The sequence below is a fragment of the Haliaeetus albicilla genome, chromosome 14 (assembly GCF_947461875.1).
Source record: "Haliaeetus albicilla chromosome 14, bHalAlb1.1, whole genome shotgun sequence".
NCBI classification, from domain to species: Eukaryota; Metazoa; Chordata; class Aves; order Accipitriformes; family Accipitridae; genus Haliaeetus; species Haliaeetus albicilla.
The window spans coordinates 19,632,367-19,657,620 of record NC_091496.1 but is presented as its reverse complement, the minus strand read 5'-3'; the positions used below and the strand labels follow the sequence as shown (position 1 = coordinate 19,657,620).

Genomic DNA, 25,254 nt, shown 5'->3' with positions numbered 1-25,254 from the left:
ATGCTGGAGCAGGTCAACACTGTGAGGAGGAAAGAGCACAGAGATGAAGTGTTATGAACTGACCACAAAGGCCGTCTTCCATCCACCTTGCACCACTCTCGGAGTGGGAAGAAGAATCAGGAATGGAGTGAAGATGAGCCTCAGAATCTAAGGGTTGGGATAGGTGTATTTTTAATTTTGTCTTTGTTCCTTACCATCCTGCTTTATTTTTAATCGGCAAGAAATGAAAGTAATCTTCCCTAAGTTTAGTCTGTGACAGTAACTGGTAAGTGATCTTTTTCTCAACCCAAGAGTTTTCCATCTTATTTTCTCCCCCTGTGCTGTTGAAAAGGGGGAATGAGAGAGTGGCTGTGTGGCAGTCTAGCAACCAGCCAATGTTAACTCACCACAATTTCTTAGCTAGCTTTCTTCTTTATAAAACCAAATAATAAATTACTGATGTGTGGGTTTTGGTTTTTTTGATTTTACTGTTCATTGCATGTGCATTACTATAAATTATTCCACCACCACCTTAAGGTCAAAACACTTACATTAAGTAGAATAGGCACATTAAGAATACCTGTAAATTAATTTGGGGGCTGTGGGGCTCTTTTTTTCTAGCATGCTATGCAATCATACAAGGGTACACTTAGGAAACTTTTTTCTGTTGATAACCACCATTGGTTTGCAACTGAGAAAAAGTTCAATTTATCAACAGCCGTCATAAATAAATGAACTATTTTTAAGCTTGTTGTGGCCTTGGAAAGTATCAAGACCAGCTTCTTCTGTCTTTTCATAACCTCACAGCTAATAGAAGTGCAGCTGAGGATGCACTTTAATTTGGTATATCAGCTCCAAAACACACTGAGTCACATAATTTTGTTTTAAGACACAGGTTCCTTAAAAAGGTAACCTGCAGGAACTGTTTTAAGTGTACTTAATATTTAAGAAAAGGGTGGTGGGCCAAAACTGTCAGTTTTGCTTGTTTTCCATTTTAGCATCAGATTAACTTAAGGTTGAAAAGTTAGATTTTTTTTTTTTTTTTTGCAAATTGGAGATTTGAGTTATTCATTATAAAGTAGAGAACAAACTGGCGAAGGTATAAAATGGTAAACAAACTGGAAACTGACAATCTATCTAGCAATTGCCTTATGTTTGTGAAGTTACCTTGGAAAGATGCTTTTCAATTCACACTCTTTAATTTCTTCAACATTGACACTGTCTTATTTTTATTCATTTATATCCTTGTTTGCCAGTTTTTTTCTTTCCAGTAGGAATTAAGTTTCAATGATTTACATATCTTATCCCAAATATATCTACTCTGATTAACTTTGTTGTTTGGCCTCCACTCTCTGTCTTTTCTTTATCTCTTGTGTTGATCTTTTCCCCAAACCTTTTTAATGTAAATGAAACATTCAGTACTTGGCCTTAGGGCTGATTCATTGTAAATTAAGCATTCTGTTTTACCAGGGGATGAGGGAGGAATGATACACTATTTTCAAGACTGCTACAGTATTTTAAAAATCCTGTATCATAGGAAGTATTTACTTTACATAGATATTCTGCAATTCAGAGTCTCCATAACACATTCACTTTTCCATTGAGATTTTATACTATCTATTAATAACATGCATGACAAATACTAGTTTCAGAAGACTCCTTCTAAATGCTCTCTCTTGTTTCTGCTTCCTTTTTGGTCCTTTTCCTTTGTACAAGTTTTACCACCCCCCAAAAAACCCCCAACTAACTAACAAACAAAAAGTCATCAAAATTAAATATTCCCTGATGTCCTTCTGAAGCAGAATTTCCCCCTTTACATTATTCCCCCACTCATATAATTGAGTTATAGGAAGGGCATTGTTATAGTAGCTTAAACGGAATCCGTTGTATAGTCACTTCCTAGCTAAAATGAAATCCATTGTATAGCATTAAAAGTAAGACTTGCTAATAAAACCTTAGGCCACAAGCAGTGAATTTATGCTGAACTTATACTTAGTAACATGAAGGGAGGCTCCAAGAAGGTGCATCCTGTGAAAAATAAGGTACCCACATCTGTCAGCAGAAGCTGCATCCTTGAGATAAGAAATGGACCGTCCTGCCTGGAGGCAGAGAAAGGATCCAATGAGGAACTAGAAGACCCCAGACCCAAATATTACTATTGGATTGAACCACTGTGTGAGGGGAGTGCAACTTGGATTCTAAGGATATAATTGCCCAGAGATTTCTTTGTTCGGGGTCCCTCTCTGGAGGCACTCAGCTCGAGCTGTCCTACACCACTGTACCACCAAAATAAATTCATCTGATCTATGTCATGTTGGAGACTCTGCTTTACGAAACCTAGGGTCAAGCCTCAGGGAAGAAGAAGCACCAGAGGGTGAGCATGTGTGTGGCTCCTTGAACGGTGTGTGAATGCTTTGGCAGTGGCCTCTCCCTTAGTAGGCATGATCTTAAAACACTGAAACACAACTCTAAGTAATAGAGGCAAACATAGGTAAGATAGTCCTAAGTATTCAACTAATTTCCCTTTTTAACTCATTTACTTTTCACAGACTTTAGTCCTTGACTTGACTATCACCAACCCCACTCAACCTTAAGACCAATGACTGGCAAGTGTTTTGTTGCAGGTATGCTGCTAGTTCTGAGAAAGAGGTATTTGCATGGTTTGTACTGGAAACATCTGTACCTAATTTAGTTATTTAGCTTTATTTCACTCTGATCGTGTAATATTGCCTATAAGTAAAACCAACAATACTATTTCTTCCTCCCCACAAAACTTTTTGGAAAGGTCTTCCTACCTCTATCTTTTCAGAGAGACAGTATATTATGTTTTGCCACAAAACATAAGATGAGAAAAGCTTTCAAAAGAAAATATTACTTCTCTGATTTTTTTCTACATCATGTAGTAAATTCTCCTCCCTGAAGTCACTATCTGTACAATAACAAGACTTGAGTCAGTTGGCTAAACACAAGCATTGGAGAAACTGACACGCCCTAGGATACCCAAAGGCATTTGATCAGGGCTGGCAAAAATGGGGTTTACATGAAACCCACACTTTTCTGGATGGCAGAAAAGGACAAACCAGATAGGGTATCCTTGGGCAAGCCCATATGGCAGTAGACATCTACATTTAGGCAAGTCAGTCTGCTCCTTACTGTCACCTCTCACTGAAGTAGAAAGTTAAACGTGGAATTTATCCTATGCATCTGATGGAATTCTTACCCCTTCACAGCAAAAAAAGAATGAAGAACTAAGCAGGCAGTCAGAATAATTTTTATGTCTATGTAAAATTAAAAACAATTAAAACATTTTTCTTTCTTTAAGACAAGCTCAAAAAATACTGTAATCACAATGCAATTTCATTCTTCTTCTCCAAGATTTCATTCATCTATTTCCCACCTACATCAAAAATCAATAGTGTGAAATCAGTGAAAAATTTTAGATTTGGTATGAAGAGACAATAAAGAAGTGTCACTTAGAGGTTCAAATACATTTTTAAAGAAAACTTCATTTGTGTCATTCTTTACTTTGACTCTAAGCCTTGAATTTTAAGATCGTGCCTTCTTAAATTCCAGTTACTTTCACAGAACTACATAGGTCTTTATCCATTTTCCAGCAGTTTTCAAGAGGCTTTTTTGGGTTCTCTTTGGGGCACAATCTAAAGTTCACTGAAACAAAAGTGTGCCTTAAAATTTTTTGAGATAGCAAATACTGCAGAAAAAAAAAAATCCAGTTCTGTTTATGTTTGCTTTAGTGTCTTGCACACATTTTTTTCTGTAATTCAAAATCAATACACAAATCAGTAAAAATCTATCCTTTCCATGTATCTATGTTGGTATTTCACCTGAGATACACTTAGTCCAAGATAGAGACTGACTTCATGTACATTCTTCTATGTTCCTTGCAGAGAAAGTTCTCTGCACGCACCTCTATTCCTCCTGTAGCTCTAGAAACTCTTGAAAGTCCCATCTTGATAGATGTAGAATGTGTTATTCTTATGAACATCATAACCAGTTTTTAGGTCTGTTCTCTTTACCTGGCCAACATTTTCTCCATACATTTTAACACTTCAATAGTATCAATAAAAATATTTCTAGTGTATCAGTACTGGCTCTAAACGTATCTGTTTCAAGCCATACAGAATAACTTCACAATAACTCTGATCTCAGAAAGCACTGGAAGCATTTTTTTTACTTTAACTTCAGCCAAACTGCTTATCAGAAATTTGTCTAGATAGAAATATCTTTGCAATCAGGGATTTTGGCTACATTCCATGTAAAATTGTCTCTTCAGTCCTTTTCTTTAATTCTTACTGTTTTGCTACATAATGTGTTATGTCTCCATGGCTTCGAGGGATATTAAAAAATAAGGGGAGGGGGAACAACACAGAAAAAAAAACCCACAAAAGACCACAAGAAAATTGAAGGAGTACAATATAGGATGACCTACAGCAGAAACCTCTGATTGTTAGTTTGGTATGGATAGAATCTACCCATCGTTGTAAAGGTAGCTTCACAGGAAAACATCTTTTTTTCACTTTGATAGTGTGGTTAGGGGAACAGGACCTACATTTAACCTTTTTTTAAAAGAAAGAATTAGACATTTATCTGGCTGAGAGACTGTGTTAAATTGCACAGGTTCTGACTTACACAAACAACACACCAACCCCTCAAAACCAGAAATTTAAAAACAATTACAGCCTAATATGTACAATGTCCTCATCTACTCGCTGGCTAAAAAGTGGTGGATCCCAGTGTTGTGGGGGTTATTTATCTAATTATATTCAAAGTATTTCTATATAATCAAAATCCAAGATAGAATCTTTGTGTGAAAACAGCAAAGGAAATTGTTCTGAACTCAGTAGCTTAATGACCCTGGTTTATAATTGCTCTTTCACCTCTCCAAAATATTTCTTTTAGCTAAGCCTTTTTTTTTTGCCTTTTTTTCCCCTCCCCACTTAAAGACAATACAAATTAAACCAAAAAGTGGAGAAGCTATTTCTTAAAGCTCAAAATTATTTCATGGTAAAATATACTAAAGTGTGGTATATTTCCCTCACTTTTTGGATATGCATTGCATGATGAAGGAATTTGTTCCTTGTGAACATTAAGACTCTAAAACATTTGCTGGACAAGAAACATTATTTTTTAATATTTTTATTTACATTACCTTTACTAAGCCAGGTTTCACATTTCATGCCTTAGTGGTTTTGAAGTTGTTTATTGCTCTATTTTTCTTATCACTAGGGAACATGTTGAGAATTCCCATCCCTTATCTGTCTTCAAGGACTTGTGTACTGGACTTGTGTTAAGTTTTTTACAGAGGATAAAATGCCTTTGTTTCACACCACCAGAGAGCACTGTTGGATCGTTAAGATTTGGCACTTTTTTCCTAGACATTAGCTAAAGTAATGAGAACCAGAAAGACAAATAAAACTTTGCTAAATATTCTTTCTTTCTTACCACATGACAAATGTCACCAGCACATAAGGCATAATAAATCAATTGGGGTTTTTGCGTTTATAGTTCTGCATTCTTTCAAAATTCTTCTCCTTCAAATAAATGAAAAGACCAGTGTTCCCAAGGTTGCAATTAGTGATACAGTTTGTACCATCTACTTTCATAAATTTTATTTTACTCACCAGTCCAGTGGCACAGCTGTGAGCTATATAACAGGACAACTGTGAAGACCACTTCTGGTTCCTAGTTCTGGGAAACAGAAAAAACAGCCCTTAATGCCTCAGTAAATAACATGACAAGAAGGTGAAGACCACGCTGCAAAAATACCTTGCCACTGTGCCAATCAACACACTCCAGCAGAAGCCATCTATTCTTTCAACTTTACAGGTGATTAATGCAACAATTGTGGCAAAGATCAAGGAAATTGCATTCAGCTAGAAAAAAAAAAAAATGGCACCTTCAATGAATGAGGAAGAGGGTGGTAGCTTGATCTTCTCACTCAACTTTCCACCAAAACCAAGAACTACAATGAAGAACCCATACCTTTGGTAGGTTAGAAAGTCATTCTGCATGTAGGTATATGCATGTGCGCCTATATGTGTGCTATATACACATGTATATAGCCTTGCATAAAATGCACATACGTATAACATGCTAATTTCTTTAAAATTCTCTTAAGTTTGCAAGGAAGCTAAGCACCTCTCTCTATGCAGGTGTTTAAATGAAGCTTTACACTAAATTCACCAAGCATAGGTTTGAGGCTTTTTTCGTAATTCAAAAAGTAATCATTAAATGAACCACTAAAACTATTTAACCACTTGGTACTTCACAGTTTTAGAATTTAGGTTTTAAAGACATTTTAAGGTACTGTTTAGGATTTTTCAAAGACAGGGGAATCTAAGATTATTTAAGGTCCTAACTTCTACTTAGATTCCAAACTTCCCATTTAAATTTAGGTGTCTACATGCATTTTTATTTTGAAGCTTGGTGATGAAAATTGTTGGACAATTTGAAATGAACTTACTTTGATTAACTAATTATGAGATTTCTAGTCTAAGTATATAAAAAATAAAATTTATAGAAAAGCTTCTATAAAATTAAATGTGTTCTAAAAAAAAAAATGTCCTCTGGAAAGATACATCTCATAATTTTCTTGCACCTAAACTTAATAACATGTTTATTGTACTGAGGAGTATTTTGTGAGAATTCTACTTTCTTATGGCATTAAGAGAAGACAGTTATGTAAAATGAACAGTAACTCATGTCTTTATTCCACCCTTGATTATATCTTATTTTTCCTAGCTTTCATTTTAATATAAGGAAATTATTCTGAAATTATGATGTAATGATGCAGTGTTAACTAGAATTTTCTCATCACACTGAGGCCTGGATATTAAAATGCATAACTATCAGTTTTACTGATTATTTCTAAATACAATGCAAAAACATCTTCCAGTGTTTCTGAAATGCAGGGTTAAACTGTCTTTTCCTTTTGATGAATCTGCAAAGTAAGCATCTTTCCTTCCTATCATTATAAAAATCTACCCTATAATGATCTTTCTCCCGTTATCCACAACTAAGTTGATACAGACTATACTGAAATTATCTGAGATTTTCCATTGGCTCAGAGATGATGACAGAAAATGCTTGTTTCCACAATATTAATTCTTGTCCTTCTCCTCCAGGCTTTACTCAGATAAAATGTGCATTGAAATTTTTGCTTCGGTAAGGACTTCAAAATATCTATGTATTCAAATGAGAAACAGGACAAATGTGATAATCTCCTTAACCTGTTTTCTTGATTATTGCATTCTTCTGCTATTGCAGTTTTTTCATATCTGTATCATACATTATTTATATGTAAAGTTTATTCTCATGCTTTAAAAATAAATAAAACTCACAATATTGAAAAATATTGTCTGTAAATAACACTTCGGTATCATGTAATTTTTTTGTAACTTTAACAGCTTTATAAATATATTTTAATGGGAACAACTGAGAACTTGGAACAGGGGTAAAAGGAATAAAAATTTGGGGGGGGGGGAGTTCTTTTTTTTCCTTAAATAATTTGATCTTCTGCTTATTCATTAACCACTTTTAGACCCTCTATATGTCGTAACTGTATTGCTTCATGATATTAGTTCAACGTCAGGGTTGATGTTGTGATTTCATGCAATTTATAGGTAATTGAGAAACTTAGTCCAAAGTAATCTTGACTGTGTCTATATTTAATCCAAATTGAGAAACATTTGCTGTAAATCAAAGATCAAAAAATGACTGAATTATCAACTAGAGAAGGAAAGAAGAAACAAGCAGAAAATCTTATTTTGTGACTCAGGGACTAATTTGAATCTTGAAAAGCTTGTGTGCAGTCACTGATTACAATACAAATTTCTAGGATGACCTTGAACTAATTATTTAGGGTCAGATTTTTTAAAGGACTTTATATAACAACAACAACTTGGAATTTTTAAAAACCATGTAGGAGATCATTTTGCAGAATGGACAAATAGAAAGACTATAGCAGAAATAGTTTGGTGTCCAGTAATAAATGAAGGCAAATAAACTTGCACTTACAGCAAGTTAGTTGCAGAAGACTAATAAAAGAATGAAAAAAAAAATGTTAACCAGAAGTTTGTTTATGTTTCATGGTTCATTTTAATTCAAATTGGGAGTCAGCATACCTTTTCTAATTGTGAAGGTGACTAAACACTGGAATAATGTACCCAAGGAAGGTGTGGATTCTTCATCGTTTGACATCTTATAAAGGAGACTGAATACGTCTTGAGAAGACATATTTTAATTCAAATGCAGGGGTTTTTTGGTCCATACTGCTTTATTTGCTCAGTATTATTGTCGTGGTTTAAGCCCAGCCGGCAACAAAGCACTATGAAGCCGCTCGCTCACTCCTCCCGCGGCCCCGCTGGGATGAAGAAGAGAAAATATAAAGAAACGCCCATGGGTCGAGACAAGGACTGTGAGGGATCACTCACCACTTATGGTCACGGGCAAAAGACAGGCTCAAGTTGGGGAAGAAACAAACTCAGTTTCATTTGTTACCAACCAAATCAAAACAAGGACATTAGGAAGCAACCCCAAACCTCAGAAGACCTTCCCCCCGCCCTCCCCCCCCTCCCCGCCTCAGCCCCACTCCCGGTTCTCCCTCCCTCCTCCTCCCCCCCCGGCGGCGGCGGCGGCGGCGGTGGCGGCGCAGGGGAACAGGGGCTGGGGTCGGTTCCTCACCCCTTGTCTCTGCCGCTCCTTCCTCCTCGGGGCGAGGACTCCTCACTCCTCCCCTGCTCCGCCGTGGGGTCCCTCCCACGAGAGACAGTCCTCCATGAACTTCTCTAACGTGAGTCCTTCCCGCAGGCCAATCTTCAGTCACAGACCCCACCGCGGGCTTTCCCACGGAGTCGCGGCCACCCTGGGGGGCATCCACCCCCCTGCTCCGGCGTGGGCTCCTCTCTCCCGGGCTGCAGGCGGGCACCTGCTCCCCCGCTCCCCTCCGTGGGCTGGGGGGGGACAGCCTGCCATCTTGCCTCACGGCGGGCTGCGGGGGCATCAGCCTCCTCCTCCCCTCAGCCTGCCATCTTGCCTCACGGCGGGCTGCGGGGGCATCAGCCTCCTCCTCCCCTCAGCCTGCCATCTTGCCTCACGGCGGGCTGCAGGGGCGGCGGGCTGCAGGGGCATCAGCCTCCTCCTCCCCTTCCTCCCTGACCTGGTGTCCGCAGAGGGGTTCCTCTCCCATCCCGACCCCCTCTCTGCGGCAGGTTCCCCCTCTTCCCTCTGTTCAGGTGTTCCCGCCGTCGCTGGCGGGCTCGGCCTGGCCCAGAGGCGGGGCCCACTCCCAGCCGGGGAAGAAGCTTCTGGCAGCTTCTCACAGGAGCCCGCCCTGCCGCCTCTCCCCTGCTACCAAAAAACCCACCACACAAACCCAAAATAATTATACACATTATCTAATATGACAAAGTTTAACCCAGATAATCTCAGCATTCTTTAACCTTAAAATCTCTGTGACTGCCATAGGGTAACAGGTGAAGTAGCAGCAATATAAATGTTACAAATTTGATTATAACTGTTCTTCAAGAGATTCCACTGTCCACCTCTTTCCAGATTAATTGTAAAAGTGTAAACAGAGAGTTTGAGGTTAATAGGAATTTTGGTCAAAGTTTGAAGGACACCATTTATTTTTGTGAGGTAAGAAAAAAAAATAAATGCTTGCTTCATGACAATTCTTCAGAAACCACACCCAACTGTGTTCAGTAGAAGTTCAAATCAGTAGTCCTATTTCATTTAAACAACATCACCTCCTACACCACAGCTGCCACAACTCTTAAGTCTAGTAAGCCATTTTCACTACATGAGAGTAGTCTTTACAAGTATGTCCCACTGCTGTGAAGCTAATTCTAAAGACAACTCATATCCTCTGACAAGAATTATTCAATCTGTTAAATTAATGGGCTATGTTTTAAAAGAGTTCAAATCTAAGAACCAAGGACCTTCTGCCATAGGCTGTTCTACCCTCTCCTTTTTCCCCATGTGCGATTACACCACCTCTCATGTTAGTAACTCATGTTTTAATATCCTCCCCTAGTAACTAATGACTTGTTCCAGTAAGGTTCCAACCCTGTACTGTTACAGTAGCCTGTGGGATTCAAAAGTTTCTGTTATAACTTTTCCCATTCTGAAAATCCTTTTTCAGTAATGGCATTGACATGAAAATTTCCTCCACATCACTTGTGAAAATCAAGTATTAAAAAGAATCTTAGTAAGTGCAATCATATTTTAATCCAAAACCATTATTAGTAAAGCTCTTTAATCAAAACTTTCACAATGCTGGCAAAAATAGGACTAGATTTATGAACTTATTCAAATGACTTTGACAGCAAAAATAGGTCAGTTGGATGCAAAAATCCCACATTTCTTATACAGCCTTTTGTTTCCAAGTAACTTTGTCTTTTGCTTTGAAACTTTGCATTCATTGGACACTTGCAAAGTCTTTAAATTAGCTTTTACTCAGTAAGCCACTTATACACTCTTAGGTAAAGACCATCATCCTGATTGCAAAATCTGCTAGCTTTAAGCAATTATAAGGATAAAGTCGTTGCATTTTGAAAGAATAAGGGCATGTGTAATTTGCATTTGATGTAAAAGTTAAAACAGACAGCCTTTCTTAAGAAAGCAACCACACTGACCCTGTTCTGATAGCAAAGTCATGCTGAAGTCATTTTTGTGAGTGTGTGGAGAAGTCCACAATCCTCTGAAACACTAAACCACACTATCCACTCCCTACTTGTCTATTCTGCTGTTTTGCTTGCCATCTCTATTTCTGCTAATAACTATGCAAGAACAAAGCTTGTCACCTTGGCCATTTTAATAATCTGGTAAGTGAATTCATATGGAAGGATAGTGAATCATAAACTGTAGAAAAGCATGGACCCACTGTGAATAGAACTTTTAGAGCATGCAAAAGTTTAAAAGATAGTTATAAAATAAAAAAAAATGTAAACATGCTAACAATTCTTTCTGTTTCTGCAGGAAGAAAGAAAACATTTATAACAATAGCTACTTAATTTCTTTTAATTTTATACAGCGGATAATCTAGTTACAGAAACGCAGAAAATTTCCCATGACAAAAAAAAAATCATTTTCTACAAATACTGAGTAAATGAAGTCTAGTAGAGCAATGAAACAGTCCCATTCCTTAAACTTCTCTTTTAGGCTGAAAAGCTTTTGCCTTCTCCAGAATTTAAGGACACCACATTCTTGTTCAAAGCTCCCTTTCCTAGTGCAATGCTTGCTTCTGTAAGTTGTTATAAATATTCTGTAAGATGCTGAGCAGCAGAGAAGAGCCTAAAGGAAGCTCTGTAACCTAAAGTCTGCCTTCATGAAAGAAAAAATTCATTTTGCAGATTAAAGTATTTTAGAATGCATAGCTAAACAGTTTATAAATCCAGTTCTATAGCTGGTCGTGCACAAATTCCTTTTGACACCAGTTGAGGTCCACTGCAGAAATGTAGTATTCTACACAGCTAGAACTGAGCACATATCTCCCATAACTCTTCATGGACTATATAAGCAATACATCAGTGATTTGTCTTAAACTTTTAATGAATTAGAGACTTATTTCCTACTTTGCATGGACTGTGCCAGCAATTTATGTGCATTGTTGTGCCCTGGTCACAGGATTAGTTCAAGGCCTCCTTTAAATATAATATTTTGTAAAAAATATCCAGAATACTATAATTACTACTTAAGGGACTTGAATAAAAAGTACAATTTCAGGTAAGTATCTCAGAAGCAACATTTTTCATGATTACCACTGATTACAACTGTAATGTTTTTTTTTTTAATCTCCGACTGGTTGACTGACGGTAGCTGAAGACAGTATCATTAAAATTGCTATATGAAGGCCCCTGATTTCCCAGTGAGACCTTTAACTCAAACCAAACTCTTACAATGATGATGGCACTACTTTCACCACCACTCTGCTTCTTACCTCTTGTGCTGTTCCCATTAACTCCTCAAACGTCTTCTGAGGAAAGAAGATAGGCTGGCTACCTAAACATGGCTCAGAATACAGCTCTCAGAGGCGGCTATCTACTCAGAAAAGACAATTCTGGCTATCTATGTAAGGAGAACATGAGCCATCCAAGAAACTTTTAGGCTTAACCATCTTATCCAATGGTCCAGAAAACCCTATAACCACTCAAAGAAGGTTGCTGTCTTATACCCGAGTATGAGACACTCACTACTAATGAGACTTCAGTGGCAAATATTTCATCCTTGTTTTTTAAAAGTTTGTGTTTATAACAGTGTTGTTGTTATTTTAGAAAATATGTGTTTTTAATATTTTTAAGATAGCATATGTTTGGGATTCTAGCCTTGGGTTGAAAAGTCAACGAACTCGGTTTGCACATATCTACCTTTTTTTTTACAATGAAAAATATCTCAGTGTATATGCATTTTTCCATCTTTCACTGTTTTAAAAGAGCTGATGTATTCTTTTTTCATTTTATTCATTTTTTTATCATCAGCAGATGATACAAAGTAAAGTTAATATTTACCTTCCCTTATGACTCACCAAGATTCTTTTGTATCACTGTTTTTGCCCAACAAAATGAAGTAGTTGTATCAGGCAGTTTTGATAGGTGTAGCAGATACTGCAGGTCATATATATGTATGGATAAATATATGAGAAATAGATCAAAACTGTGTAGTTATTGTATAATAAGAGCTCCACGTTTAGGATGGAGGAATTTGTTGTTTAATAAAGACAGCTTAGTATGCTGAACTTTACTAGGTGCAATGCTTACTAAGACAGAGATGCTATGTACACTTACATTCTTTCATACTTTTATGTAAATTGGATGTCCCAAATAACTCATTAGTTGTCACTTTTGCCTGAATGAAGCAAATGAGTGTGTTGCCTATTGGCTTTATACCAAGGACACTTCACCCACTATATATGAACTTGCAGCTCTTAGTACCTGAACTACGCAGTTTCTAGATCTGTTATATCCCTACTAGAAAGGCTGCACTCAATCTAAAGCAGAAATCATAATTATTTTGTAGGTATTCTGATACCTAACAAGTTAAAAGAGTTATTTCAGGAAGACACTGATGTAAAAATGTGCAGGACAGTTAACAAAGCTATAGAACAGATCTCCCCTTTACTAACTTCTAGGGAGTTTTAAAGCAACATCAATAAAATCATATAATGATTCCATCAAATCCTGTCATTGCATCTGCATTAAACTCTGTAGCATTGTAATAATCAAAATACACAGGAGTACCTGAAATTCTCATTACATGTTGAACTCAAACCTCTGAGTAACCATAAAAGAACAATTAGTACCTTGGAAGCTGAGTTGATCTTGAATTTGCTACTCAAGAAAAACAGTCATTGTGATGGGAAACTCTTGGTACAGATAAACATGCGTTTTTCAAAAGAAGTTGAAAAAGCTGCTTGCAAAATTTGTGGAAGATTTAGGTCTGTTTCCTGATTGACTATGTATGCATTTGTACATTTAGTATTAAAGCAGTCACTAGAGATTAATAAAGTATTTCTGAGAGCCTGGACTAGCTCCTCTCACCTGAGTGCCCTAGCAGTAAGCATCCAAAACATACCGTTTTCACCTCCCCTGCTTCTGTCCTGGTTTAAGCCCAGACGGCAACAAAGCACAACGAAGCCACTTGCTCCACTCCCCCCACCACCACCACCCCCCCGCCGCCAGCCCCCGGTGGGATGAGGAGGAGAAAATATAAAGAAGCGTTCATGGGTGGAGACAAGGACAAGGAGGGATCAGTCACCAACTATGGTCATGGGCAAAAAACAGACTCAACTTGGGGAAGAAACAAAATCAATTTCATTTACTACCAATCAAATCAAAATGAGGATATTAGGAAGTAAAGCCAAACCTTACAACACCTTCCCCCGGACCCCTCCCTCCTTCCCGGCTCAGCTCCACTCCCAGTTCTCCCTCCATCCTCCCCCCACGGCGCAGGGGGACGGGGAATGTGTGTTGGGGTCAGCTCCTCACACCTTGTCTCTGCTGCTCCTTCCTCCTCAGGGGAGGACTCCTCACCCGGCCCCTGCTCCACCGGGGGGTCCCTCCCATGGGAGACAGTCCTCCATGAACTTCTCCAACCTGAGTCCTTGGGGCATCAACCAGGGGCATCAGCCTCCTCCCCCGCCCTTCCTGCCCTCCTTCCTCCCTGACCTGGTGTCTGCAGAGGGGTTCCTCTCCCATCCTGCTCCCCTCTCTGCTGCAGGTTCCCCCTCTTCACTCTCTTCAGTTGTTACCACCGTCGCTGACGGGCTTAGCCTGGGTCAGAGCTGGGTCCGGCTCTCAGCCGGGGAAGCTTCCAGCAGCTTCTCACAGGAGCTGGCCCTGTGGCCCCTCCCCTGCTACCAAAAACCCCGCCACACAAACCCAAAACACCTCCTATTGTTAGGACTTTTGCATTCTTATGCAGTTTTACATACACAACTTGTCTTTAATACTACAGAGAAAATGGAATAATCTGCAGCCAGCAGTCTTCTTTTGGAATATGGAAGGCATGGACTCAAACCCTGCAGACCAAGCTCGAGCAAGAACTCAGGTAGGCAATGCCAATTTTTAACCTCTTGTGAAAAACTTTGACACTAGTATGTTCTCTTTGTGTGGCTGTGGAAGAAGCAAAACCAGGGAGCTAACCAGATGCATCCGAGTGTGTCGCTTAAGCCTCTACATGAAGTAAATGACTGCAACCTTTGGACCTTATTTCCTAAAGATGCTTTTGTCCATCCATGTGTTAGTGCCAAAATCCATTTGAGTATACATTCTATCATAAACATTTTGGGTATCAACTGCTGTGAATGTCAGTGTTAGAAAACTAGATCTCACCATTCATTGCAACTTACTCAGCAGTATTATGAATCCTTCTTCCCAAGCCAAGACTTTTGATAGCACAGCATTGTGCTTCACAATGCCAAAGTCATTATTTGGGTTCAGTACACAGTGTACAGTTGGATTTTGACTATGTAAAGAGATTTCATCAGTGTTCCCAACAGACGTATTGATAGAACAATAGGCACAACAGTGAAACATCTCTATTGGTGAGGTTTAGGTGTTTGGGCATTTTTTGTTGGTGGTGGGTTTGGTTTTGATTTTATTTCAGTTTATTTAAAAAAAGTATACATATATATAGTTACTGTATTATTGTTGCAGCCTTATCTATCACCTCAAAAAAGTAATTATTCAAAAATCCAGTCCATAATGTCTTTATCCTTTTAGTTTGTACTGCAGCTTGAAGCTTATACCTCCTGCAAGTCACATTATTCTGTTGTTAAAAAGGCACTACAATACAGTGGAATATTATTAAAATATCTAGGTGCATTTCCTTAAGTTTGTGGATGATAAATTCAGTTATGTGAGTATGGAAAAAAAATGAACATCTTCTCTTTCTTTAATGAGGCACAATTTAACTAAAAGATCTGTAAGATAATTAATTCAAACATATTCTACAGGTATAGTAAAAGGACAGAAATTATTTTTGGAAATCAAAATATATGGCAGGGATTTCATTTATTGCTATGCTGCAGTAAACAGAATCTCTTCTTTTTATGTCTGTACATGTGAGCCTGTTTCAACAGTACCCAGATCCACACAAATGTATAACATCAGTAGGCTGTAGTTTTTAAAAGGCAAAGTTACCACTGTTTTTCAGTGGTAAATGAATATTAATGTCCTTTTAAAATTTCACCTTTAAATATACTAGTCCTATGCTATGCAAGTATTTATGCATATGACGTTTGGGAAGGTGCTATTTTGCGAAAGATATATTAGTTTTGTTCTTGAACTGCTTGGCTTTTTTTTTCATTTCAAAACAAATGAACAAATATACATGCATACACTTTTGAGACAAATTAAATCATTCAGTTTGTTTTCAGAGGTGCTATGGGCTGTTAAAAAATACACTGTCTCTCATCAGGAGCTGGCACTCTGTAGGAATGTAAGTCATGCTACCGAAGCTATTTGCTCATTTGCATGACTGGATGTGCATTCATCAACTGGTCAAATGCATTCCTTTTCATTTGATTGGCACATGTCCCTTCACATGATAGAACACACAAGTTGTCTCTGTTTACGTCACCCAATAGATAAACTCTTGTTACATGAGCAAATGTGTATCTACTGCATGACAGAAACCCCTTCTTCATAAGGTGCTGACATGGTAGGTGTACACTCAGTAGCTTCTTTCTCCAAAAATCTGTGGCTTCTTTCCTAAGAATGTAATAATAAGTTCTGGACAGGATTGTTAGCAGTTTTGCAGAACAATCTGGTTGAGAACTTGTGAATGAATGGGGAAAAAAAGCTGAATTCTGTTTTCTATTAGCTTCCCAGAAGGCAGAGAACACCCTGAGTATACATCAGGATGAAACTTAGTTTGTGATAATTTTTAAAGTTTGTGGTGTCTGGGGTGTTTTTTTTGTTTTTAAATACAATAAATAAGTAAGTAAACAACACATTTTAAACTGTGACAGAAGCTGTGCAAGGCAATCCTAAAGCCTTCTAAAAAAAGACAATTTTTGAACTAATACAAAGTCCTGACAACATAATAAGATCTTACCAGTAGCACAGTGCTGAATAGGAAAATTTCTGGTCATTAGAGAATGCCAAACCCACCATTATTCTGAGCTGTTTCTATTTGTCTTGAACCTTTATATCATTACAAAAACACAAAGAAATTAGCTATTTCTTCTGCTTGTGATAAGTTGATACAGAATGCTTTGATATACATGTACAAAGCATACACAAGAAGTTATGTATGAATAGTGGTAAAAATAGATCCAACAATTGGAATTATAAACTAGAAGTAGGTTTACATTTCCAGTGTATCTATCTCTTTTGGGGATATTTCTATATACACAAGAATGACTTCATGGCTTTAGCCAGAACTGAGAAATACAAAAGAGCCTTTGATATTCTGTTCTGGGTCACCTTGTTTTCTGCATTTTTTTCTTGATCTCCACTGGCTTTACTAACTAACATCTGAGTCTTGTTTTAAGCTTGCTGATTGCATTGAGTTTGTATTTGCTATGCAATAAGCTGGCACTAAGAAGGATTTTGATCTTTAATCTGGTTCAAGGGATTCTAAGCAGCTCTGATTGCAGCCATAGGCAATACATGTACTAAATGAGATTGAAGGACAAATTAAAATAAATAATGTTTGAGTAAATCACTTTGTCCTGGTTAAATGCATTTAACAATTTCATTTTCCCTTGCAAAGCAGGTTTTAAAGAAAATAACAAGTGCTTTATTTTTTTGATGTAAGTATAATGAATCTTTTTCCACACAGAAAAACTAATGTCATTAAAGATGTGTCTCTCCTCCATGTATTACAATAGCTTCAAAGCTTTTGGGTAGAAAGCTGAGGAGAAGTCATGAGATCTGCAAAATGTATTGCTGCATTTATTGCCAAAGGCAAAGCATGGGAAATTGGTTAAGGCTTTCTTAACAATCATAGTTCACTTGAGTAATGATGGTTTAGGCCTTTTGACTAACTAGCTCCTGTAGCCAGACAATAGCAACTTTATATAGTTTGCATTACTCTAAGAAATAAAGTCTAGTAATGAACTAGCTAGAGAAAGAACAACGAAAAGCAGGTTTATTTGATCCAGTTATTTTAGTAATCTTCTACCTGCCCATATTTACAGTCCTTAGAGTAACATTTTTTGCTATATGTTGCTATATTTGGAGAAAAGAAAACTAACAATATACTAAAAAAGTTGACTGACACTTTCATAAGGGGAAAAATTAGAAAAGATAATACATATGGTTTAAAAAAAATTACTCTAAGAAGCAAATCAGTAGAATAACTAAGATTTTTCAGCATATTATCTACATTGGGCAGGTAAAAATACCTGATAATCTGATAGACAGAACCCTGTTTGGCCACAAGTCCAAACAGAAAAAAAAAAAATATTGTAGACATGACAGCACTTTGGAACCTATGATTTTATGTTCATCAGTTACTTCTCTGTATGTGAATATGCTTGTATAATCTAATGTCTATAAATATGAAATCTGAAAGGAGTGTATGCACCAGTTCAGAAAGGAAGAATGGTTGCAGAGTAATGTCTTAGTGATCTTTTCAGACTTTTACCTTTTTTTTTTTTTTTTTTTTAATATTTAAATGTGTAGTTCTGGGGGAAAATCCATGTTGTTTTCAGTACAAATTGGTGTCCTGGCCGATTCTGCATTGCTAAAATTTCTGTTGATTTCAGCAAGATAAATATTTAATCTGTGTTGGATCAGGAAGTATTCAACTCATTTATTTCATCTAGCATTATTTTTCTGTGCTTCAGTATTCCCCTTCCACTCTACATAAAATTTCTTGTGTGCTACAGAGCACATGAGTGACTCACTTTTATATAAGTTCCCTCACACTTAATACTGGAGCACCTTAACAGAATTTGACTCTATATTACCAGTGCTTAGAGAACTCTAGGAGGTGGGTTGTTAATTATCTGCTAATATTTCAAAGTCTTTTTCTAAACACAGGCTTATACTGCTGTTTATGTACCTTCTCCCTCTCCACCTCATCCCCTAGCTCTAAAAGGGAAATATGAAAAAACCTTTATTTGTAAATGAAAAGAAGTCTTTGGGCTCATTGAAGTTGAACTTTTCTTCAGTTGTGCCCTGTGTGGGACACAGTGCATTCCCACACTGCTGTTTTGGAAAGGAATGGGATTAAAACTAGATAAATTCTTCCATTATGGAATCCAGTACAGAATTTTCTACATACTTTTATCATAAATTCAACTGATAACTATAATACTATCATGATGACCTTATGCTTATTTTGTCTCTTAAAATACCCAAAGCACAAATAAGATTATAAAGGTAGCATTTCTCCAGCTGGTCCTAGCAGCTTTTCTGTCCCTTCTCTGTGCATTGATACTTCACTCTGTATTGTTGGTCCAGGTTGTTCTGTATTCTAGTCTATGGTAGTACTCTGTGATTCTGAAGGACCCCTATGCATTGGTTTTGAGAAAAAGATCTAGCTTTAAAAGCTATTTTTTGCTGTATAAATCAAGTAAAAATGCAGTTTGACTCATTTTGGAGAAAAGTTCTGATGCTGTATTTAAAAGCTGCTGGGGAAAGAGTTCATTTTCTCTAAAAGAATTCCCAGTAGCATGAGAAATAGTTAATACTGGTTTATAGCTTACTTCCCTCAAGATGATTAAAAACTGTGCTTTCCAGTAGCATATTTGAATCACCGAACTATACTGTACTCAGTGCAGTTAAACAGGTCTTAAGAGAGCTGTAAAGGTGGAGTGCACCTACAGAGAAAACAACAGGGGTTTGGGACAGAGATGCCCAGAGGATATGGCCTTTTAGCACAGCTTTTGATCAGAGGAGGAGACTACATAGAAAAGAGATGTAAAATAATTCTGTTTCCTCTGAGGAATGGGCAATGTTGGCACAATGCCTCTAGCTCACTTAAAGGAAAACAGCAGTTCTTCTTCAAGGAAAGAGTAAATATTTTGCAATGTTCCATGTGAATGCAAATAAAAATAAAAAAAAGACAGACAGAAACAACTTGACATTCCCTTCCCCAACAAAAAAAAAAAAAAAAAAAGAAAAAAAAAGGGGGGGGGGCAGAGAAAGAGATAACACATGGGAGACCAGTGCTTAATTCCCTGCAGTAATGTATCAGCCAGATGAAAAATATAGAGTTGGTTCACCCACATCACCAAGCTAGCAGGACATACCAAAGCACAGAACTCCTTGAAATGGCTGTTAAGAATGCAGATTCCTAGAGTTCATGTCCAAAGCTTGATACCATGTCGGCATGCTAACAAAGTATTGAAACTATCAAGCAGTATGGGGATAACCCCCAATTAATATTAACAATCCCATTCATAGGATTCAGAGAAAGAAAATAAGAGACCTTCACTGGATGCTTATAGAACACATGGAATATTGTAAAATTAAATTATTGATGGAAGAGTTTTGCATTTGGTGCAGTTCTGCATGTTTTTAATCAAATACTGTGCCATTTTATGTGAACAACAGTATTCAATGACTATCTTTTGGAATTATTCAATTGGATTTAGCAAAAAAGTGCAATAGGTCCCCTGGAACCTCTTACTTAATCCAGAAAATATTTAGTGGTCTATTCAGGATTTTGCTTGACATTTGGAGACTGTATTAGAAGATCACTTGCTGGTAAATGCAACTAGTATTTTATCTTGTTTGATAGCATCTACATTATTTGATAGCCTATGACATCTTTGCATTATGAAGCAGCACTGCGAGCCACTCTGCATTTAATTAAAAACAAACAAACAAATGTTTGTGTCTGGTCTTTTCATAATGCACCAAAACTGCATAGGGTTCAAATTTATATAACACTATCTATTTACCTTTAACATAAATAGAACATTTCTACTATACAAGGATAGACTATACAGTCTATCAGACTACAGTTCTGGGCCCCACAATTTAAGAAGGATGTGAAGGACCTTGAATGCATCCAGAGGAGGGCAACAAAGCTGGTGAAAGGGCTGGAAGACATGTCCTATGAGGAGTGGCTAAGGACTTTGGGCTTGTTTAGTTTGGAGAAAAGGAGTCTGTGGGGCAGCCTCATTGCTCTCTACAGCTTCTTGAGGAGGGGAAGTGGAGAGGGAGGTGCTGAGCGCTTCTCCCTGGGATCCCGGGATCCAGTGACAGGACGTGTGGGAATGGCTCAAAGCTGCATCAGGGGAGGTTTAGACTGGACATTAGGAAGCATTTCTTTACTGAGAGGGTGGTCAAACACTGGAACAGGCTTCCCAGAGAGGAGGTCGATGCCCCAAGCCTGTCAGTGTTTAAGAGGCATTTGGACAATGTCCTTAATAACATGCTTTAACTCTTGGTCAGACCTGAACTGGTCAGGCAGTTGGACTGGATAATCGATGTAGGTCCCTTCCAACTCAAATATTCAATTCCATTCTGTTCTAGACTTTTAACCAAGTATTTCATGAACATTTTGTCAGCAATCTCTGTCAGAAGATAGGGGAATGAACTAATCATTATGAGAACTTTTTTTTATACTAAAGGTTGTTGTATCCTTCTGTCAAAAAAACATCAGTGGTCCTAATAGATTCTTCTTGCTCCCTTTAAATATTACATAACATGATTTCCTCCTTTTTCTCTGATCTTGTTACTAGGTTGATTTGCCTAGAAATGGCATGCAACAGGGATCTATTGATTATGTGTATCTAAAACTGGAGTCACAAAATCTTCTTTCAAGGCAAATTCATACTCTTCCTTCAGATTTAACTCTTGATGGATTTTGATCTTGACATTGACTTTTCTAAGAATACCAAAGTGTTCTTAGTTACAGTGGCTTATACCAAAAATAGACTGTATTTTTATCAAGATATAGTTTTTACTAAAGATCTATGCTGCATATGAATATTTTCTTGAAATCAAATGGTAATCTGGGCATGGAATCGTTGTCAAGTAAAACTCTTCAAATCCATGAAGGATTTTTCTAGAAGTCAAATTACAGAAGTCAATGGGTTAAAAGTGGTGTAAATTCCACAAAAGTGTAAAGAGACTTGAAATGGTGTTCAAGCCAAATGATCACAGGTGATAGCACAGACATTTTTATGTTTTCTAAGTCTTTCCTGATTTTATATATAAAATTTATTATCAGAGAAGCTCAGAGATAACTGAAGGTTTAACATTAAGATAGGCTGAGTAGTTCTGATAATTATAAAACCGAAAAATTATGACTGGTGATCTTTTGTATTAGCAACTTCATAGTATAATATAATCTTTATGTACCAATACCAGAGTTAAAATATTTTCTTGGTCACAAAATGCAGCATGGATAGCAGGAAGCATTTACATATGGAACACTAATCTTAAGCCCTTGGGTGAAGTAAATTTTTTAGTGAGGTCTTTCTGCTATACCTTTTTTGGTTCATTTTATTGCCTTTCACTGTAATTCATGCATCCTGATAGCTCCAAAACACATTCAGTTCAACCAGTTCATCAAACTGCATATTTTTCATTATTTTTTAAAATTGACATTGATTAGGTGAAATTTGTAAATTGTTAGAATACACAAAAAAGTTACAATGGGTAGATTAGATTATGCAGTTATGACATGCTGAAAGCATTAAATATAGACAAGTTACAACACTCAGTAGTCTAGGGACCCTAAAAATTTAATAACCTTTAGCTGCAGGCAAGAATCTAGCAGCTACAGGGACAGAGGAAGAGGAAGGTCTAATCTATTGGTGGCATGTGTTTTGTTGGCAAAAGCAATGTATCATCATAACCCTTCTTTCTGTTTTATTACTGAGAGTTCCTACAGGTTGTCGTCTAGTGCATATATCTATGCAATTACCTATTGCTTTTTTTACATATTTTGTAAAAGTAGTAGGCAAAAACTCATACTCCAAAAAATCTTATTTCAGTATTTTAGAAATACTTAGGCTCTGCATATTTATTCTTTTATATTCTGAACATAGTCCTCTTCCCAATAAACCTTTTATGACCATGAGGTTGATCTTTCTAAACAGGATATCTTCTTTGATAAACATCCTGTAGGAAGAAGCTATTTTCAGGATATAGATATTGAAACAGTATGCTGTTAAAAGAAAATGATCAGTTCAGTCTTACAGGAGTCATGTTTAACAGTCAATGCATAAACAAAAGTCACAACATAGCGTTGTTTTATAGCTATTTATTGAGATCTACTCTCCAACTTTATTCTCCAATCCTGCTGCAGAAGGAGTGGTATTAGAGCACACATACTGAAGACTAATACGCTTACAGCACGTGGGTTTTCTTTCCTACTACAGCAGAGATTTCTGGAGCTGCAGGCCACAAAAATGGTGTTCTTCATGTTTCCAGGCAACCTGGAACCTACTTTACTGAATCTGAAAGAGTCTGAGTCTTTGTTACTAAATAGAGTTCTGAAAAAGAGCTGTGGCATATTTTATCACTATTGCATTATGTTGTTGTGATGCCAGGATTTAGGTCATGCACTGTGAGTGAAGTATTCAGCTTCAAAAGATACTAGAAAAATACCATTATAGGAGTCACTCATTCTAGAAATACTTCACTCATACGTGAGGTTAACAGACTTCCCCTCCCCATTTAAATGCTCTCTAGAGGTACAGCTTTTTCTTGTTTATCTAAAACTCTGTTTTGGCTAGAGAACACCTGTGTCTAGATACACAAAGGAACAAAAAAAAGCCAAAACAAAACCAAAAAAAGCCTTTTATATTATTTTCTTATTTGGGGGAACAGTCTCAACACATTCTGTTAATTGTACCTTTTCATTTGCAAACATGGAGCCGAATTTCAAACACACTATTACATAACTGTGAGAGACTGAAAGAGTTCATATCCCAAACATTGTGGTGGGGCAAGTTCTGCATAACGATGAACTCTGCATAACGAGGAATTCTGCCTAGCAAGAAACCCCAGGTGAAAAGAAGCCGATCAGCACCCATCACAACAGGAGGGGGAGGGTGCGCAGCTCCCGGTTCTGATAACGCTGTTCTGATGTGCTGAGCAGGGCAGCTCACCGTGCATGGCCAAAGATCAAACAATGGTCACGTCTGCAGGCAAGGAGAAGTTACTCCCCAAATGACCCCCAAACCCACCGACCCATTTCCCAAAGGTTCTGCAAGCACAAACCCCGCATGACACCTAATTAGCCTAATGAGTCCAAGTGCCCGCCTGAAGTAGCGGCAAGGAGATGAGAAAAGGACACAAACTGAAGCCCCGCATGCTCTCCCGAACCGGACCCCTCGGCTGGCTGGACCAACACTGGACCCAGGACTGCTGGCATCTTTCTCTTCTCTTTTCCTTTTTCTATCTCTGTCTTGTGCTCTTTCTCCTTTTTCATAATCCCTACACTTCATCCCTTTAGACATAAACCCTTGACCAAGTCTGGGATGAGGAGCGGATCCAGCCGCCCCCAGGCTCCTCTCTGAGAAGGGGTCTAGAAAGCAAGGGGGTCTGCTCTGAACCTCCTGACCCAATGGGAGGGATCTCCTTATTCCCCGAATTGATGCATACGGTTACCGCAAGTTACCTGGTTTACTGAGGTAGTTTCATGCCAATTCCTGTTGTAAGAAACTCCGCCACCTACTGTTATACCTTCCAAGTTCAGTTTGCTTCTGCCATGAATAAAATGTTGAAAGGATCATTTGGTGTCGTTTCATCTTAATTTAGCCCGAGGAAATTCCAAATTCACGACGTCCTCTCCCTGGTCTGTACAGCCCGGGTCGTGACAATAACTGTGCATATTTTTTCTTAGTCCTGGATCAAGTGACATGCACTTTAAATTTGATGGAAAGCAATGGTAAGATTTAGTTGTCTATATGGAAACCTCTCAGTTCAGAGGTGAAATGCAACAACTTTAACATTATACACTGCTATGTCCCAGGTAGAAAATACTATTTTTAAAATGTGTAGTGTGCTGACACCAGCCAAGACCCGTCCAGCTTTTCACTCACTCCCCTCTCCACCAGACAGGAAGAAAATAAAAGGAAGATGAGAAGACTTGTGGATCAACATAATGACAGTTTAATAAGGAAAGCAAAAGCTGTGTGCAAACAAAGCAAAAAAAAAAAAAAGGGGAATTCGTTCACTACTTCCCATCAGCAGCTACATTTCCAGCTGCTTCCTGGAACGCAGGGCCATGTATAACAACTGCTTGGGAAGACAAATGCCATTATCAATAACATCTCCCTTTCCTATTTTTTTCCTGAGCATTTATTCCTGAACACATCATCATATGGTACGGAACATCTGTTTTGTCCATTTGGGTCATCTGTCCTGGCTATGATCCCTCCAACCTCTTGCCTACCCTCAGCCTACTCACTGAGGGTGTGGGCAGGGGGAAAGAAGATGAAGGAGGGGGGAAAGAAAAACTTGACACTCTACAAGTACTGTTCAGCAATAGCCAAAACACTAGTGTGTTATCAACAGTGTTTTAGCCATAAATGCAAAGCATAGCACAATAAGAGCTGCTAAGAAGAAAGTTAACTCCATCCCAGCCAGACCCAGTATGAAATTATATTTTCCAAAAATTATCAAGGCAAGTTGGCATTCACAGAGATATTTTGCTTGGGTTTTTCATTAGTTACCACTAGTGTTAGTGCTACAATTTTAAGAACAATTTTATTTAGAACTATTTAAGAGACAATTTTAAAAATTCAATATTTGAGGCTAAAAGCCCTTCTTAAAATCAAACCTTTAAAGATGTTTACAGCTGAGTAAACAAATATGAGATACATAAAAATATTAATAATTT

At 37.7% G+C, this 25,254-nt stretch overlaps 1 long non-coding RNA gene across 1 annotated transcript in view; it reads right to left on the bottom strand.

Annotated features, from left to right (window-relative positions):
• LOC138689035 (uncharacterized) overlaps positions 1–5,949 on the bottom strand; it is a 79,469-nt gene extending 73,520 nt beyond the window's left edge. Inside the window, exon 1 of the long non-coding RNA XR_011327842.1 lies at positions 5,619–5,949. This is a non-coding gene — a long non-coding RNA (uncharacterized lncRNA). The remainder of the gene's footprint in view (positions 1–5,618) is intronic.
• Between the last annotated feature and the right edge of the window lie 19,305 nt (positions 5,950–25,254).